At 47.3% G+C, this 20,151-nt stretch overlaps 1 long non-coding RNA gene across 1 annotated transcript in view; it reads left to right on the plus strand.

Moving 5' to 3' along the window:
- The first annotated feature begins 5,016 nt into the window (after positions 1-5,016).
- The window catches only part of LOC147113410 (uncharacterized), a 70,687-nt gene continuing 55,552 nt past the window's right edge, over positions 5,017-20,151 (plus strand). Inside the window, exon 1 of the long non-coding RNA XR_015079206.1 lies at positions 5,017-5,102. This is a non-coding gene — a long non-coding RNA (uncharacterized LOC147113410). The remainder of the gene's footprint in view (positions 5,103-20,151) is intronic.

Consider the following 20,151-nt stretch of genomic DNA (forward strand, 5'->3'; position numbering starts at 1 on the left):
TGCTGCACACTCTTCAATTACTTTCGAAGATCAGTGACTTTTGCTATGTAAGCTAATACAGCTGCTATTCTACACCAGAAATGTCCCATAATAGTAATGAGATGAATAATAAGTTAGTCTGTCTTTTGGTGTTATTGGTTGATAGACAAAAGTTGGCAAAGACGCTGGGAGAATTTCCTTTTCTTCTTGAACTGGTGCTCTGAGATCTTTAATGTCAACCAGAACAGGCAGACATGACCTCAGTTTAATGTTTTCTCTGACGGATAGCACCTCACACCTTGTAGAGCACTACCAGGTGAGTCAAACTACTTTCGGGTTACTTTTTTGGTTTATGTAGTCTAACCCATAAACAATATTGTTTTGCCCTTAAAGGCAGCTGCTTTTTTATTCTCCCCTCCTCGCATGAAGGTGATGATTCATGCTGGAGAATGGTGTGATAGGCGTCCGGGATCTTACTCAAGTGACCACCTTTCGAATCCATTTTGCTCAGTACCATGCCATTTGTTGTAACTGTCAGGGAGCTGTCAGTGTGGTTTTATACCTCACATTTCTTGGTGCATTATCTTGGCAGTTTGTTCTACTAAGTGGTGTCTCTATGCACTAGCCAATACTTAGCCCAATAGCAAAATACTGCAGATGCTGGCAATCCAAAATAACAACTGGAAAAACTCAGCAGGCCAGGCAACATCCGTGGAGAGAAATTAGAGTCAACGTTTCGGGTCAAAACCCTTTATCAAGACTAAAGAGGCACAGGGAATGAAATAGATTAAGAGGCCGGGCTGGGAGAGAACAAAAGAGAAGAGACATTAAGAGGTATTCAAAACGAGACGAGATGGTGATAGGACTAGTGGAGACAAAAGATGGCTCTAGATTAGGTGTGAAATGCGCTGGTAGAGTGGGAGACAGTTGCCACGTGGGAGAGAGAAAAAAAGGAAAGGGGGGGCGGAAAAACCAAAACAAAGGTGTGGATAAAAAATATAAGTGAAAATGTAATGGGGGCCGAGGTTCTGATCTGAAATTGTTGAACTTGGTATTGAGTCCGGAATGCTGTAAAGTGCCTAATTGGAAGATGAGGTGCTGTTCCTCGAGTTTACGTTGAGCTTCCGTGGAACAATGCAAGAGGCCAAGGACGGTGAGGTCCGAGTGGAAATGGGGCGGTGAATTGAAATGACAGGCGACCGGAAGCTCGGGGTCACCCTTACGGACTGAACGGAGGTGTTCCGCAAAGCGGTCACCCAATCTGCGTTTGGTCTCCCCAATGTAGAGGAGACCGCATTGTGACCCGCGAATACAATATACTAGATTGCAAGAAGTACGAGTAAATCGCTGTTTCACCTGGAAGGGGTGTTTGGGGCCCTGGACAGTGGGAAGGGGGGAGGTATAAGGGCAGGTGTTACATCTCCTGCGCTTGCATGGGAAGGTGCCAGGCGAAGGGGAAGCGGTGCTGGGGGTGATAGAGGAGTGGACTAGGGTGTCTCGGAGGGAGCGGTCCCTACGGAATGCTGAAAGAGGAGGGGAGGGGAAGATGCGTTTGGTGGTGGGATCACTTTGGAGGTGGCGGAAATGGCGGAGGATGATCCGTTGAATGTGGAGGCTGGTGGGGTGAAAGGTGAGGACAAGGGGAACCCTATCGTGGTTCCGGGAGGGAGGGGCAGGGGTGAGGGCAGAAGTGCGGGAGATAGAACGGACACGGTCGAGGGCCGTGTCAACCACGGTAGAGGGGAATCCTCGGTTGAGGAAAAAGGAAGACATGTCAGAAGCACTGGTGTGGAAGGTGGCATCGTTGGAGCAGATGCGGCGGAGACGGAGAAACTGGGAGAAAGGAATAGAGTCCTTACAAGAGGCGGGGTGGGAGGAAGTGTAGTCCAGGTAGCTGTGGGAGTCAGTGGGCTTGTAGTAAATATTGGTCAATAACCTATTCCCAGAGATGGAGACGGAGAAGTCGAGGAAGGGAAGGGAAGAGTCAGAGATGGACCATGTGAAGGCGAGGGAAGGGTGGAAATTGGAGGCAAAGTGAATGAAATTGTCTAGTTCAGGGCGAGAGCAGGAAACGGCACCAATACAGTCATGAATGTATCGGAAAAAGAGGTGAGGGAGGGGACCCGAGTAGGACTGGAACAAAGAGTGTTCCACATATCCCACGAAAAGGCAGGCATAGCTAGGACCCATGCGGGTACCCATAGCAACACCTTTGATTTGGAGGAAATGAGTGGAGTTAAAGGAGAAGTTGTTCAACGTGAGAACAAGTTCAGCCAGGCGGAGGAGGGTAGTGGTGGATGGGGACTGGTCGGGCCTCTGTTCAAGGAAGAAGCGGAGCGCCCTCAGGCCATCCTGGTGGGGGATGGAGGTGTAGAGGGATTGTACATCCATGGTGAAAAGGAAGCGGTTGGGGCCAGGAAACTGGAAACTGTTAAAAGTGGCGGAGGGCGTCCGAAGAGTCGCGGATGTAGACTGGGAAGAGACTGGACAAGGGGAGAAAAGATAGAGTCGAGATAGGAAGAGATAAGTTCCATGGGGCAAGAACAGGCTGAAATGATGGGTCTACCAGGGCAGTCCTGTTTGTGGATCTTGGGAAGGAGGTAGAAGCGGGCTGTGCGGGGTTGGGGAACTATGAGGTTGGTGGCCGCGGGGGGAAGATCTCCAGAGGAGATGAGGTCAGTGACAGTCTTGGAAACGTTGGATTGATGTTCGGTAGTGGGGTCATGGTCCAGGTGGAGGTAGGAGGGGGTGTTGGAGAGTTGGCGTTCAGCTTCCGCTAGGTAGAGGTCAGTTCGCCAAACAACAACAGCACCACCCTTGTCAGCAGGTTTAATGACAATGTCAGGGCTGGATCTAAGAGAATGGAGTGCTGCAAGTTCAGAGGGAGGTAGGCTGGAGTGAGTGAGGGGAGCAGAGAAATGGAGACGGCCGATGTCGTGGCGGCAGTTAGCGATGAAAAGATCTAAAGAGGGTAAGAGGCCAGGGGGAGGGGTCCAGGTAGAACTTAGCCCACTTAGAACTTAGATACTTAGCCCAAGTTGGCGTCTTTCGTCTGTGAGCCTTGACTCTGATGGCCCTAGTTTAACTCAAGAGTGGGAATCGGGCGGGCAGGAGCCAAGGCGAGTACCAAAACCCCCCAGTGCTGCACGATCGGAGGTGCCGTCTTTCGGATGAGACGTTAAACCGAGGCCCCGTCTGCTCTCTCTGGTGGACGTAAAAGATCCCATGGCACTATATCGAAGAAGAGTAGGGGTGTTATCCCCGGTGTCCTGGCCAATACTTATCCCTCAACCAACATAACAAAAACAGATTATCTGGTCATTATAACGTTGCTGTTTGTGGGACCTTGCTGTGCGCAAATTGGCTGCCGCATTTCCCACATTACAACAGTGACTCCACTTCAAAAATACTTCATTGACTGTGAAGCTTTGAGACGTCTGGTGATCGTGAAAGGTACTATATAAATGCAAATCTTTCTTTCTTTCACTTTGGCAGCATGAGGCCTGGGTGATTTTAACTCCCAGGCCATGTCTGCCCTTGTTCAATTACCCGCCCAAAACAGCTGGGATGTGTCAACTGGCTAGTGGGCTGGAGCAGAATGTTGGGCAGTGAGGAACAAAGGAATGGTCCCAACACTGAAGTAAGTCATGGGGAACCAGGGGGCGGGAAGCTGCTGTTTGATCTGGAAAATCACTCACGTAAGTGTGGGGACAGGGGTTCTGGTAGGTTCTCGCAGGGGAAGGGGGGTGGGGACCCAGGATAGAGGAGGCTGTGACTTTACCTCGTGGGGCCCGAATGAGCACTTCTGCACCTCCTAGTCCCACAAAGGGAAGTAAAAAACATGCCTGTTTGGGCCTCGTCATCGTCATAGCAGATCCTGACTTTCTTCAACCTTGCGGGAAAGCCACAGCCACTTCCCTGCTCAGGCGTGAATTAAAATTGCAGCTGGGGCCTGATGTTGTCATCCATATATTGAAAGCCCACACCCGGCTTTTGGGCGCGCAGTTTAGCCGCCCATCCAGAAGCCTATGTAAAAATGTCGTTTGGCTGGATCTGAGTGATTCAAGGGCGGGTAAGTAACCGGGCGATGAAAAAGCCCACTTGCCCAATTTCCACTGAATGGGTAGGATTAAAATCACCCCCCTAATTCTAATATATTACAGTTTGAGATGTGCACTGCTTTGGAGATGTCTTTTCACTTGTTGGATCGAGTTCTTTCAGGATCTACTTTCCATGATCGCTTTGCTGACCACATATTTTGCGGACACACAGAAATAAACGTTTTGTGCTGCACAAAACTAATTGGATCGTGTCTTTGGGAGACGTTGGGGAGATCACTGGGGATGTAGATGTCAGTGTGATTGGTTATCAAATATTTGATAAGTAACTAACAGAAAAGTAGGCACTTAGAAATGAATATACAAGTCTAATTCCTCTTTATGACTTGCTTCATATTTGGTGCTATTCTTAAAAGTAGGTTTGTTTAAACTTTACTGGATTGCAATGGCAATCTTGGGTTTTCAGGAAAGTGAACAGGAGAGAGCCTAATATTACACAGTGTAGTCTAAATACAATTCTGAAATGCTTGTCAATCCAATCTCGGAAGTTTATTGGGCCGGTAAATTATCCTTTTTTTGTTAAATAATATTTCTTTTTTAATTCGTTTATGGGATGTGGGTGTCGCTGGCAAGGCCAGCATTTATTGCCCATCCCTAGTTGCCCTTGAGAAGTGGTGGTGAGCCGCCTTCTTGAACCGCTGCAGTCTGTGTGGTGAAGGTACTGCCACAGTGCCGTTAGGTAGGCAGTTCCAGGATTTTGACCCAGCGACAATGAAGGATCAGCGATATACTTCTAAGTCAGGATGGTGTGTGACTTGGAGGGGAACTTGGAGGTGGTGGTGTTCCCATGCGCCTGCTGCCCTTGTCCTTCTAGGTTAAATAATATGCATTTGATACAAATATTTTCAGCCGTGTGTGCAGCGAGGAAATCTGACTGACCTCAGGGTTCAAACTTCACTCGACCAGCCCTGTGGTAAATGGGAAGTATTTGCATGGAAGTTGCTCGTATGACATATTCTCTCTGAAGAAAGTCAGGATCTGTCTGCTGAATCTATTTTCATAAGAGTGAGTATTGGAGACTTTCTAAGTTAACGTTTATGTAACTGGGGGAACATAAAATTGTCACTTTATGTAGAAAGGGATGTGTTTTTTATACTCCAGTCGAAACTGTTTGGTGAAGAATTGTCAATAATTAAACAAAAAAACTATAGTGATCCCAGTTCAGGGTGAATCTAGTTGCCTGACTTTCTAAAGCAAGTAACTCAATTATACTATTTTTGATACCAGTTCAGGCAATGGTGGCTTTGTTAAAGTGCTGGAAAATATAGGAACTAACATTTATATTGTGCACAGGTAACAATTTAATTTAGTACGTGTGATATTTTATCTTATAGATTGAAAACCTGATAATCAATTTGGCTTACAATCTGGTTTAACAGTTACTTTCCTTACATAATCCTTCGGTACGCTGTAACCGAGACAGAAAAAAATCATAGAATTACAATTGTATTAAATTTATCAAAGTATGACAATGTCTTCACTGAAAAATGTCTGATGTGTTTCAACAACTATTTCTTCAGTTAGCGCGAGTATGCGGCCCAGAGTCACCATGGTTTTCCTTGCTGGAGGGAAAAAGGGGGAAAAATTCGGTTAGTTAGCGCCTCCCATTCGCGCCTCCAGGGGGCGCTAGCAACTTAGCGCCCGAGCACAGCGCTTTTAGCGCTGCTGCCGAAATTGACCAGCCGTTTTGCAGTGGCGCTAAACACTACCACCTCGATCTCCTGCGTCCGCAGATCATGATGTCAGTCGAGCGTGCAATGCCCCGGTAGCGCCCCGGATCAGAAATTGAGTCGCGTCCCCTGCCTGCCGCTAAAAACGACAAGTAGAGGGGAAAGTTTTCAAATCGTGAAGGGGCTGGGGGAGCGCTATTTAAAGGCGTGCGCTTCCTGTTTTTTCTTGTCGGCAAAATTTTTGGTACACGCAGGTTGAGAGGGAGAGACACGTCTGGAGAGATTTAACGCTGTCCTCAGGAGTTTTGGTCCTCAGCACCACTTTTCAAGCTCTTTCCCTGGGCCTATCCATTACTGGTTCCAACACAATTGCTTTAGAGGTCTCTCCAGGCCAAGATTCAAGGCTGCAATGAGCAGGGTGTGGCTGGCCAGCAAGATGGCCCCTCCCCTTTAAGAACTGGATGGTGCCAGTTTGTCTGGCTTCCATGGTAACTGACATTGCCTGAGCTTCGGTAGCGTTCTGAGGTAGCGCCTCGCTCCCTGACGTTAGCGCCTTGAGAGGTGTGTAGCGCTTGATATTGCGCTCAAATCACCTCCAGGGGTGATAGAGATGAATTTTGCAGTAGGAGGCGATAATTAGCACTGGACGCTAAACTTTGCGCCCGGCTGATATTAGCGCCCCAAAATGGGCGATACCCAATTTTTCCCCCAAAGACTTGCATTTATATAGCGCCTTTTACGACCACTGGACGTCCCAAAGCGCTTTACAGCCAATGATGAACTTTTGAAGTGCAGTCACTGTTGTAATGTAGGAAACGCGACAGCCAATTTGTGCACAGAAAGCTCCCACAAACAGCAATGTGATAATGACCGGATAATCTGTTTTAGTGATGCTGGTTAAGGGATAAATATTGATCAGGACACTGGGGATAACTCCCCTGTTCTTCTTCGAAATAGTGCCTTGGGATCTTTTACATCCACCTGAGAGAGCAAACGGGGCCTTGGTTTAACGGCACCACCAACAGTGCAGCGCTCCCTCAGCACTGAACTGGAGTGTCAGCCTAGATTTTTGTGCTCTAGTCTCTGGATTCAGAGGCGAGAGTGCTGCCCACTTAATTGCTAGCTGACACTGTGAATGACACTGGCCGCGATTTTACGAACCTTGGCAGGTCCGTGGTGGGCGATGTCGATGGCAGGTCCCGATCCCGCTGCTGGCTCCATCCCGACCTCTGAAATGAATTTCCCCTGATTGGGCTTGTTAAGCCCGCTCAGTGTGTTTGCTGGCCAATTAGAGGAAGCGGGTCTGGTGACGTCAGTTGATGATGCGTCATCAGCCGGTTTCCTTAAAGGGACCTTGGCCAGCCTTATTTTGACATTCGTGCTGTCAGTGTTCTACAGCATTGAGGTACTGCAAACGCTGACAATCATTGCACAAAGGTGCACGGTTGCACCCAGGCTCTCCTATGACTCCCTCCATATGCTTATGGAGGGAGTCACAGCACGCAGGGAGGTCCTCTTCCCTTCCCATGGGCGGAAGAGACCCTCTCAGGAGGTCAACACAGCCTGGTTGCAGATTGCACAGGAGGGCACAAGCAGGGATGTGGTCAGGAGGACCTGGGTGCAGTGCCGCAAACCTTTCAATGATCTCAGTAGATCATGAAATGTTAGTAAAAAGCCACACTCAACCTCATCCTGCTGTGCCTCTCATCACATCCCCATCACTCTGCCTTCCCTAACCTACTCCTGCGCATCCTTACTCACACCAACTTACCTTGCACCTCCACCCATCCCTCTCTCGCTACTTACATTATCACTTCCCCATCTCACTAGCCACCCCTCACACTCACCCTCATCCTAGTGCAATCATACCAACTAACACACAAGGGTAGGCACTTGGGTGTTTTATGCAATGTTCATGTAAAGTTTCTGTTAATGTGGTGTCAAACATTGAAACCTTTATTTTCAACACTTTGCATTCTTGGACAGAATTGTGTGCACCTTTGGACGTGGCTTAGTGAGTTGCAGTGAATGGTGAGACATAATGGTACCCCCCGCAATGGTGGTGAGTGTGAAAGGAATGGCTTGGGCATTGTAGGGATGCTTTATGTTGTTGGTGTGAGGTGGTGCCGACCTGGCGCATCATGTGGCAGCCAGGGTGTACAGCGTCAAGTGAAGTAAATCTGGCCATGGTGAGGCCATCCCTGCCCTCCCGGGCAGCAACGTGCTCGGGTGCTGATGCCCTCTGTGCTGTGCAGCATCAGGTGATTGCAGAGAAGGTTGGTATTGTTGTTGGTGCTGCTGGTTTCCCTGGTGATGCTGGTGTTGGGGCTGATCATGGTGGGATTCTGAGGAGAGGTGAGAGAGCTTCAAGGGCACCCATGCTGATGGAATAGATGGCAGGTGAAGTTGAGATCTGTCAATGGTGGGAGAGGTAATGAAGTCAGAGTGGATGGAGACTTGTGTAAAGACTTGCAGCATTCTGAATCTGTAGTGGAAATGCAGTTTAGAGAAGCTAGTGGTTAAGGGAACATATCTCAATCAGCTGGGAGCTTTGACTTGACATTTGAAGCTGTCAACTCATCAGCTGATTCAATGGCCACTGACCTCCCGCCTCAGCTTCACGGATGAGGTCCAGGCACAGCGGGAAATCGGTGGGCGACCTGTCAAATCCAAAAATCTGGGAAAAAAACATTGATAAGTGGCTGTAAACAAACCGCTAATGAATTTAATTGTCTCCCCCACCGCTGTGTGTTGGGTCTAACCGACCCGACATTTGGTAAAGGCGTGTGGCGGTGGGTTCACAGCGGGGTCCCGACCTGCTGGGGAAAGAAAACACTTTCCCACCCAACCCGCCACCGATCGCGTCTGCTGAACCCCCCGCAAAATCCAGCCCACTGTGAAAGGTGAATGACTATTTTTAAAGTACACAGTGGGTCTACATTCACCTCACATATACATAGCATTGTAGCGAATATAAAAGTATCACTTCAGAAAAAGAATCTCATCTCACGTATTGTTCTGTGGCCTTTGGTTTAAAAGGTGCTTTACTTTTTTTTTTAAATGAAGATAGCAGGAGGAAATCTGCAAATGATTCATATTTGGTGTTCAAGTATTCAGTTCTATAGGATTAATTCAAATTCCTTGGAGATGCTTTTTAAATGATACCTACATCTTTGTAGTTTTCTCCCATTTGCTAATTAAACCAACTTGTTTATCGTGAAGCGTGTTTATGGTGAAAGCAGCAGGCAAACATTGCTGCCACCTGCCTAATTGCCATAAGACCTCCTGCTGCCCTGGTAAGGTAATGTGGCAAATTAGCTCGCACTTTCTTGTACAGCAGCATTTGAATCTCTCCAAAAAATGCCGGGCAGAAAAGTTGAAAGAAAATAAGCCCTGCAGATGAAATTGGCTTTTTATTTATCAACTTTTTTTTCCCTACACATTTTCGAAGAGAGGCACAAGCTTTAAATATGAGTAATACTGCTCCACTGGTGCTACATTGAGTAATTCGCTCTGGAATTTGCTTCAGCTGATTTCGGTCACTTCGGTTTTTGCCTTTAATAATGCTGATGTTTATTTATAGTGATGGCTCCAACTTTCAGGTATCAATCAATATGGTGCGTTTAAATAAAGTACAATATTGTGCTGTTTATAGGGGCACACAGTGAAATGACATATTCATTCAGCGCTGGTTTTCCACTTTAGATGGGTTTGCATTGTGGAATTTTCGATTCATTATCCCTGCTGCTAAGTAGTTAGGCACTCTCACCTCTAAGTACGACTTCTGCCTTGCTACTAAAGACAGGCTAAAAGTATGTAAATATGAAGTTTAAAATAATCATCTATTCAGCTTATTGGGGACATTCATGAAATTTAGAAATGGCATATGACAAGTTCAGTTAGCCTCTAAGAGAAAGTAATGTTATTTTATCCTTGTAATGTATATACCTTTATTAAGAGGGGAACTATCTTTTACAGCTCATGTATACTGCAGTACCGGCAGTGACCACACCTGTATATAGCACTGAGTAGTAATCTGTACAGATCAGTTCCACTGTGAGCCACGTTGAGTAAACACCTGTTGTACCGTTCTCCTGCAGTCTGTGTCTTATTATACACGGACACCACAATGGCGACGAGGCAAGTTCGAACCGACCTGCAACTCTGCATCACCTCCCGGGGATTCGTTCCTGGAGATCAGTGGATTGGAGGTCAAGGCCAGAGACTCGGGCGCCGACCACGGGCAACCGCCCAGTCATCCAGCAGAGACTCGAGAATTGCAGGGGAGGCTGTCGAGAGCCAGGCTTAGCTTTCCAGTCGAGGTGGTCCAGCGAAACGGGCTGGCAACAGGTAGTGCGCAGACACTTCCCGGACAGCGGCGGGCTAGAGCCCGACCGAGCGGCACAGCAAAGGGCCAAGCAGCGTTGACGGGGGAGAGAGAGGGCAGAGCGCACAGGGCGCAGCCGGTGTTCAGGGGCCGAGCAGCGTCGAAGAGAGGGAGAGAGACACGCGCAGAAACCCGCGAGGCGCTGCCATTGCCACGAGGACCACCGAGAGCAGCGTTGGCAGCAGCGCAGGAGAAGCGCGCGAAACCTACAGGGCGCTGCCATTGCCACGAGAACCGCCGGGAGCGGCATTGGCAGCAGCGGGGGAGGAAGGAAAGCGCGGGAGATGCCATTTTAAGCCATTGGGAGACGCCATTTTAAACCACACCCAAAATGCTGAAGAGTGGCAGTATCACCGCATTTGACAATGAAGTCGAAGATTGGACTACATATGTCGAACGAATAGAGGTGTACTGCAAGGCAAATGAGGTGTCAGATGACAAGAAAGCGTCGGTATTGTTAAATTTAATGGGTGCAAAGACGTATGGTTTATTACGAAATCTAGTAACCCCAACGAAGCCAATGGAAAAGAGTTTTAAAGACATAGTAACGATACTACAGGAACATTTAAACCCCACACCGCTGCTGATAGCAGAAAGATTCAAGTTTCACAAACGGAACCAGCATAAGGATGAAAGCAATGCTGATTATTTAACAGAACTGCGCAAACTATCGAAACACTGCCAGTTTGGAGCGGGACTGGCAGATACCTTAAGGGACAAGTTTGTGTGTGGGCTTCAAAGTGAAGGAACCCAGAAACGGCTTTTATCTGAAAAGGACCTTACGCTGGAAAAGGCTTTCAGCATTGCGGTATCATATGAAGCAGCAGCACGGGCCGCTGCAGAGATACAACAGAGACCGCAAGAATATGGCACAAACAAAATGTCATATGGAACAGAGTAGTGCTATCGCTGCGGCAGAACAACACACGACCACAATGATTGCTGGTTCAAAGACAAAGTGTGCAGACAGTGTGGAAAAGTAGGACACATAGCACGAGTCTACAGGTCAGGAAAGAAAACCAGCAATAAGAAACCTACCAAAGGAAAGTACAAGAAGGTACATAAGATGATGGAGAATAGTTCAGACGAACAAAAGAGTGATAACGACTCCGAAAGCAGGGAACTGAGTTGTCTGAAACTACATAATGTGATCACAACGGAGGATCACCGAACCATTTGGGTCACTCTCAAGATAGCAGGAGTCCAGGTAAAGATGGAATTGGACACAGGATCAGCCCTAACAGTCATAAACCGACGGGACTACGAGCGGCTATTCTCACACATACCCTTGAGAGACACAAAAATTATTTTGAAGACGTACACGGGGCAAAAAGTCTACCCCAAAGGAAAAATAAGGGTGACCGTTATATATAATGGTAAGGAAACACCAAAACTAGACCTGTATGTATTGCAAGATGGAGGACCACCATTACTGGGACGTGAATGGATCCGGAAAATACAACTGGATTGGAATTCCATACAGGCACTGACTGTGGCTGACAAAAAGGATGACGACGTCACACCTGGGCGACTGTCAAAGATCCTAACTGACGCGAAAGAAGTGTTCCAGCAAGGACTTGAAACACTAAAAGGCATGACAGCGACGATTAAAATTGAAGAAAACGCAAGCCCAAAATTTTTTAAGGCCAGACCAGTACCTTATGCGATCCGCCCAGCCGTCGAAGCAGAGCTGGAGAGTCTGGAACGTTCAGGTGTACTGTCCAAGGTAGACTGGAGCGAGTGGGCTGCACCCATCGTCCCTGTGATGAAAAAGTCATTGAGCAGCACACCTGGGGAACCAAGGAAGGTTCGCATCTGTGGGGACTTTAAGGTAACAGTGAACCCAGTCCTTCACACGGTACAATATCCACTTCCGCGGATTGAAGATATTTTCGCCTCGCTATCTGGAGGGAAACGCTTCACTAAGATTGATCTGGCCCAGGCGTATCTGCAAATGGAGGTAGAAGAAGCATCAAAAAAATACCTCACAATCAACACCCATAAAGGTCTCTACCAATACAATCGGCTGGTATTCGGGGTAGCATCAGCTCCGGCTATTTGGCAGAGGGCAATGGAACAAGTCCTGCAAGGGATCCCAGGGACCCAGTGTTATTTGGACGACATCCTGGTCACGGGCGAAAATGACAGTGATCACCTTGCCAACCTGGAGCAGGTGCTCACTAGATTGCAGGAATATGGGCTCCGAGCTAACCACCCCAAATGCGAGTTTTTTAGAAAACAGATCTCGTATTGTGGCCACGTTATCGATAAAGAGGGGTTACATAAGTCCCCAGAGAAGATTGAGGCAGTCGTCAAGGCTCCAGCACCGGAAAATGTGTCACAACTGAGGTCGTTCCTCGGGCTGGTAAACTACTACCATAAGTTCTTGCCAAATTTGTCTACAATACTACACCCACTGAACACCCTACTGCAAACTGGGGTGCCATGGAAGTAGAGTGAGGAATGTAGACGAGCTTTCCAGAAGAGCAAAACACTAATCACATCGAAAGAGGTATTGGCCCATTACAACCCAGCATTACCAATTCGGTTGGCATGTGATGCGTCACCCTACGGCATTGGAGCGGTGCTGTCACACAAATTCTCGGACGGCTCAGAGAGGCCAATAGCCTTTGCGTCACGATCACTAACCTCAGCCGAGCGTAACTACGCCCAGATTGACAGGGAGGTCCTCAGCCTAGTGTGGGGAGTGAAAAAGTTCAATCACTATCTGCACGGGCAGAAATTCACCTTGCTGACTGATCGCCAGCCTCGTCTCCATTTTTAATCCGAAGAAGGGCGTTCCGGTGATGACTGTGCAACGACTACAAAGATGGTCACTTTTTCTAGGGGCACACCACTATGAGATTGAATATAAGGGCACGAAACAGCATGGAAATGCTGATGGGCTATCATGCCTGCCACTGCCTACTGCGGAGGAAGCACCAGCAGTGGATCCTGTCGAAATATTCCATTCGACTATAGTTGAATACCTACCGGTAACTAACGCTTGTATCGAAAAGGAAACCCGAAATGACCCGACACTGTCTCGGGTATATGATTTGACGGTGAAGGGATGGCCAGCACATGGCGACTCACTGTTGCCAGCATTCTCGACAAGGAGAGAACAGCTGTCAGTGTGCCGGGGGACCTTGATGTGTGGATCCCGAGTGGTAATTCCACCCAAGTTAAGGGATAGAGTGCTCAATGAGCTTCATGAGGGTCATCTGGGAGGGGTAAAAATGAAAAGCCTAGCCAGGGCTTATGTGTGGTGGCCGGGAATCGATAAACAAATCGAGGACCTGACCAAGAGCTGCTCAGGATGCCAGAAAGTCCAAAATGCACCACCACAGGCCCCTCTACGACCATGGGAGTGGCCCTCATCTCCATGGCAACAAGTGCATATTGATTTTGCTGGTCCATTCATGGACTCAATGTTTTTAATAGCCGTGGATGCGCACTCGAAATGGCCTGAGGTCATCAAAATGTCCTCCACCACCACGGAGAAAATTATTGCAGTCCTAAGGACCATTTTTGCCAGGAATGGCTTGGCAGAACAGATTTGCTCTGACAACGGACCACAGTTTGTGTCTGAAGAGTTCCGGAGGTTCTTGAAAAAGAATGGGGTAAGGCATTACACATCCGCCCCGCATCATCCAGCCACAAATGGATTGGCTGAGAGGTTCGTACAAACCTTTAAGAAGGCAATAAAGGCTATGTACAATGACAACATTCCGCTGCAGCACAAGGTGGACAATTTCCTGTTCGCCTACCGGAATGCGACACATGCAGTCACCAACCAGTCCCCAGCCATGATGTTCTTTAACCAAAGGTTAAGATCTCGCCTGGATTTGCTCAGACCAAACGTACGAAGAGATGTTGAGAGTAAGCAATTCCAGCACATCCATGAGAAGCCAACAAGGAGCTTCAATGTAGGGCAACCAGTCTTGGTTCGCGACTACCGAACAGAAAAATGGCAGCCAGGAACGATATGCACACGGCAGGGCCCACTAATGTACACAGTGGACGTTGGGGAGAGCATCGTGAGATGCCATGCTGACCAGATCCTAGAGTCACAGGAACAAGTCAACCCCATGCCTCGCCCATACGTACCTGGTGATGAACCCGACGTACAGGTCGCATCTACCCCAGAAACAGTAGCATCGGAAGCTGATGAACCAACCGAAGACAGGGGGCCAGAATCGCCTCTGCACCAAGAGCAAGACACTCGGGAAAGGCGCTATCCAGAAAGGATCAGGAAGCCTCCCCAAAGACTGAATATATAAATAGACTATTTTCAGCTAATGTTGCATGTTAAAAGTGTTAATTGTAATTAGTTTGATATTTAATTGTTAAATGAGTGTTATGGTACTGTTAATCTAAAAGGGGAGGAATTGTAATGTATATACCTTTAAGAGGGGAACGATCTTTTACAGCTCATGTATACTGCAGTACCGGCAGTGACCACACCTGTATATAGCACGGAGTAGTAATCTGTACAGATCAGTTCCACTGTGAGCCACGTTGAGTAAACACCTGTTATACCGTTCTCCTGCAGTCTGTGTCTTATTATACACGGACACCACAATCCTACCTATTATTACATATTATATCCTACAGCAACAACAACAACTTGTATTTATATAGCGCCTTTAACGTAGTAAAACATAGAAAAATAGGAGCAGGAGTAGGCCATTCGGCCCTTCGAGCCTGCTTCGCTATTCAATATGATCATGGCTGATCCTCTATCTCAAAACCATATTCCTGCTCTCTCCCCATACCCCTTGATGCCTTTTATGTCTAGAAATCTATCTATCTCCTTCTTAAATATATTCAGTGACTTGGCCTCCACAGCCTTCTGTGGTAGAGAATTCCACAGGTTCACCACCCTCTGAGTGAAGAAATTTCTCCTCATCTCAGTCCTAAATGTCTTACCCCGTATCCTGAGACTGTGACCCCTCGTTCTAGACCCCCCCAGCCAGGGGAAACATCCTCCCTGCATCCAGTCTGTCTAGCCCTGTCAGAATTTTATACGTTTCAATGAGATCCCCTCTCATTCTTCTAAACTCTAGTGAATACAGGCCTAGTTGACCCAATCTCTCCTTATATGACAGTCCTGCCATCCCAGGAATCAGTCTGGTGAACCTTCGCTGCACTCACTCTATGGCAAGTATATCCTTTCTTAGGTAAGGAGACCAAAACTGCACACAGTACTCCAGGTGTGGTCTCACCAAGCCCCTTGTACAACTGTAGTAAGATATCTTTGCTCCTGTACTTGCAATGAAGGCCAACATATCATTTGCCTTCCTAACTGCTTGCTGCACCTGCATGTTTGCTTTCAGTGACTGGTGTACAAGGACACCCAGGTCCCTTTGTACATCAATATTTCCCAATCTATTACCATTTAAATAATACTCTACCTTTCTGTTTTTCCAACCGAAGTGGATAACTTCACATTTATCCACGTTATACTGCATCTGCCATGTATTTTCCCACTCACTCAACTTGTCTAAATCGCCTTGAAACCTCTTTGAATCCTCCTCACAACTCACAATCCCACCTAGCAGGCCTGGCGCCAGAATTATCCAAGCGCCCATTTTGATTCAGTTCAGAGAAGGTTCACGAGGTTGATTCTGGAGATGAAGGGGTTGTCTTATGAAGAAAGGTTGAACAGGTTGGGCCTATACTCATTGGAGCTTAGAAGAATGAGAGGGGATCTTATTGAAACATATAAGATTCTGAAGGGGCTTGACAGGGTAGATGCAGAGAGGATGTTTCCCCTCGTGGGGGAATCTAGAACTAGGGGGCATAATTTCAGAATAAGGGGACACCCTTTTAAATCGGAAATGAGGAGGAATTTCTTCTCTCAGAGGGTTGTGAATCTTTGGAATCCTCTTCCCCAGAGAGCTATTGTATATATTTAAGGTGGAGAGAGACAGATTTTTGAACGATAAGGGCGTCAAGGGTTATGGGAAGCGGGCAGGAAAGTGGAGTTGAGGCCAAGATCAGATCAGCCATGATCTTATTGAATGGCGGAGCAGGCTCGAGGGGCCAAATGACCTACTCCTTGTGGTAAACCACTGTTGTTAGTATTGTTGTTCACTGTTAGTACTGTTGTTCACTCTTGCATATTGTTGTACTTGTCTGTGCATGCCTCAGCTGACTCCGCCCCTGGCTCCACCCTCATGGCTGGGTATAAAGGTCGCTGCTCAGAAGCCTCCGGCCCTTTTGGATACCAGGCAACCACAAGAGGCATGCTCTGTTCTTTGGTAATAAAAGCCTGTTTATTACTTTCTCAATCTCCAGTCTTTTGTAGCAATTGATAGTGCATCACTCCTGCTCCTACATCTAATGTTATGATTAGGTGAGGTGCATGCTGGGGTTGGAGCCTCACTAAAAAACATGAAAGTCTACAAAGGGCCTGATCTGAATAAATAGTCCATAGAAATGAGGCTTGGGCTTGCCTACAATGCAATCTTCCACTGGCTGCAAAAATCATGCATTGCAAACTGCTGCACCCACAGACTGGAGCATGAGGTTGCACACCCAATTTTTTGGCCATCACCCTCCACAACTGGGACTCCATGTCGCTGTCAATGTCTCGTAAAATCACACAGCTGTGACTCTGAAGATTATAGTATTGCCCGAGACAGAGGACTTCCCATTACTGAACTCTGCCACTCATAGTTCGGAAGGTGCTTTAATATCTGATACTCCAAAATAGGTTCTTTCAGAGCTCTGAAATGGTTGTAATTATCTTGTTAGTCAGCAGATGTGTCAAAGTGTTTCATCTCATGAACTCAGAATCTATAGTTGCAGTAAAATATTTTGGCAAATCTTTCCATTGATTAATCTGTTACTGAAATACTGTTAAGGGACTTAGACAAACACCATGCCCTGCTTGAAACCTCCACGGTCAAAGGCAAAACAATTTAATTGGTACAATTCACACTATTAATATTATCAGCTTATCATCAAAAAACTAACAAAATAGGGCTCTCATGTTTCCTACATAATTGTAAACTTAGAGTCTATTCAGCTTCGAGGTCTTTGTATTTTGGATGTTGCAGAAAGGGTCACTCAAAGATGAACACCTATCTGAAAAGCAAAAACAAATCGTTATTTAAACTAATGTATATAACAGCAGGAAAAAGGTAATGATTAATAATCAGGGAGCGTGTAGTTCCAATGATATGTCATCTTAGAAGAATTTAAGTGGGCAAGGCAGCCTTGGGTTAAAGCAATAAGGCTGTATTTGAAACCTGCATGTTTTATTGCCAGAAGGAAAATTGGATTTTCAGCAGTCTGGGTTGTTTATTTGCATTTTCCAAATCTTAGGTTAATGGTGTTTGAATTAACGAACCAGCTGCCTGAATTCCATTAACCATCGTATCTGTCTAGTCCCTTTTGTATTTTAATTTAAATAAATTGAGCTGCAATCTGAATTTGGGAGACAATTAGGATTCTAGTCATACCCCAAGCCATCCATTTTCTATTTCCTTTAATAAATAGATAAGATAACTGAGTTGCTGTAATATTGGAGTGCCATACACTTGATTAGGAAACACAGGAATTCCACTTCCAATTGACATTTACACATAAGCTTCCCCTGGACGGTGGGTGAGGTTTGGCAATTCCAGACAGGTGTCTCAGAGAGGGAGACTAAGGGTTCCTTCCCAAATTGCTAAAACATTGTTCTTGGAAAAAATGATCAAAGCGTACTATCGATACAGGCATGGAAACGTTTGCACGACATACAATTCTGATCAAGGTGAACGGTATCAATGCCAGGAGCTAGCTGGGTTATCAACACTTACCTCGAACAGTGCTGCACTTCATCTGTTCGCAACCTCGCCGTCCTATTTGACTTTGAGCTGATCTTCCAACCCCATATCCTCTCCATCACAAGGAGTGCCTACTTGCACCTCTGTAACACCACCGTCTCCGCAGCTGCCTCAGCTCTTCTGCTACTGAAACCCTCATCCATGCTTTGGTTACTCGACTATTCAAATGCTCTCGTAGCCGGCCTCCCCGCTATAAACTTAATCTTATCCAAAATTCTGCCACTTTTATCCTAAACCGCACCAAGTCCTGCTTACCCATTGCCCCTGTGCTCGCTGACCTGCATTGGCTCTCGGTCCACCACATTTAAAATTCTCATCCTTGGGGGGGAAATTCAGTTGGTTAGCGCCTCCCATTAGCGCCTCCGGGGGCCACGATTTCCTGCGCCCGCAGATCGTGACATCAGTCGAGCGTGCAACGCTCCAAACCGGAAATTGATTCACACCCCCTGCTTTAGTGCCTGCCGCTAGGAACGACAGGTAGAGGGGCTGGGGGAGCACTGTTGAAAGGCGTGCGCGTCCTGCTTTTTCTAGTTGGCAAACTTTTTGGTACACGCAGGTTGAGAGGGAGATGTCTGGCGAGATTTAACACTGTCCTAAGGAGTTTTGGTCCTGAGCATTACCTTTGAGGTTCCTATTTATCCTATTTAGCACATTTAGAAGACTTTATGGGGGCTGTACTAACTCGGGGCGTTGTCCTCCAGCTTCACCTTTGGAGGCAGCAAAGGCGCAGAGAGAGAGTGGCACACGTGGCCAGAGGGAGGAGGAGACCTCTGCACAGGAGACCTTACCCTCCCAGGGTATTCCGGGAGCAATTCTCCTATATTCATTTGTCTGAGGAGCAATGTTTCAGAAGGCTGCGCTTCAGCAAGGAGGTGGTCACGGAGCTCTGCCACCTCCTGCAACCAGATCTGCAGCCTCAGCTCAGGACCAGGACGTCTCTGTCGGTGGCAGTGAAGGTGAAGGTGACTCTGAACTTCTATACCAGCGGCTCCTTCCAGGCTTCAACTGGGGACATAGCAAATATCTCCCCGTTCGTTGTCCATTGTTGCATCCGGGAGGTGACAATTGCTTTGTACTAAAGGAGAAGGCAGTACATCTCTTTCCCCATGACCCGGGACTAACAGCGCGAATGCGCATGTGGCTTTGCTAGGATAGTGGGCTTCCCCATGGTTCAGGGTGCCATTGACTGCACGCATGTGGCATTGCGGGCACCTCATGAGAATGCAGAGGTGTTCCGAAACCTCAAGGGCTTCCACTCTCTGAATGTCCAGTTGGTGCTGACAGCTCATACTCGCCATCAATGCCCGCTATCCTGGCAGCAGCCACAGTGCTTTTATCCTGCAGACCCCTTCCAACCATCGCGTCAACCTAGTGGATGGCTCTTCGGGGACAAGGGTTATCCACTCTGCACGTGGCTGATGACACCGCTCCATAACCCCAACACTCCTGCTGAGCTGCAATACAGTAAGAGCCATAGCGCCACCAGGAACATCATTGAGCAGACGATCGGCATCTTGAAACAATGGTTCCGGTGTCTTGACCACTCTGAAGGAGCCCTCCAGTACTCTCCCGAGCGAATCTCGTGTTTCATCGTTGTGTGCTGCATGCTTCACAATCTTGCAATTATGAGGCCCCAGCCATCGCCACCAGAGACTGGTGCACCACCTCAGGAGGGGAAAGAGGGAGTGGAGGAGGAGGAGGATCAGCAGCACCAACGTGGGAGAGAGGTGCACAATGTTGCCACTGCAAGGGCCGCCTGTGTACGCCTGATCAGACGCTGCTTCTAACCAATTACAGAGAAGATGGCTTCTAGGATGAAGAAGCACATCATCGCAAGTATCCCGCAGCCCCTATTGCCGGGCAAAGCTCCATTGAGTCAAATCAGCAAAGATATAAAATAACAATAAATTTTTAAATTTATATTACAAACTCTGTCTTATTTATTCAGGACAAACAATTAGAAACAAACTCAACAATTCATAAACTAACAAAACTCCTTCTCACAACATGGAGATAAGCGGCAAAACAGTAAACAAATATATTAAGATGAACATCAAACTTTGCCACATTCTCCCTATTTATTAATACATTCTATTTTTTGGCCTTCGAGGGTGATCTCCATCCCCTGCACACTTTCCCCCCTTCCCACCCTATTG

Source organism: Somniosus microcephalus, chromosome 8, assembly GCF_052327205.1.
Source record: "Somniosus microcephalus isolate GS21.2 chromosome 8, FLI_Smic_1.0, whole genome shotgun sequence".
NCBI lineage: Eukaryota > Metazoa > Chordata > Chondrichthyes > Squaliformes > Somniosidae > Somniosus > Somniosus microcephalus.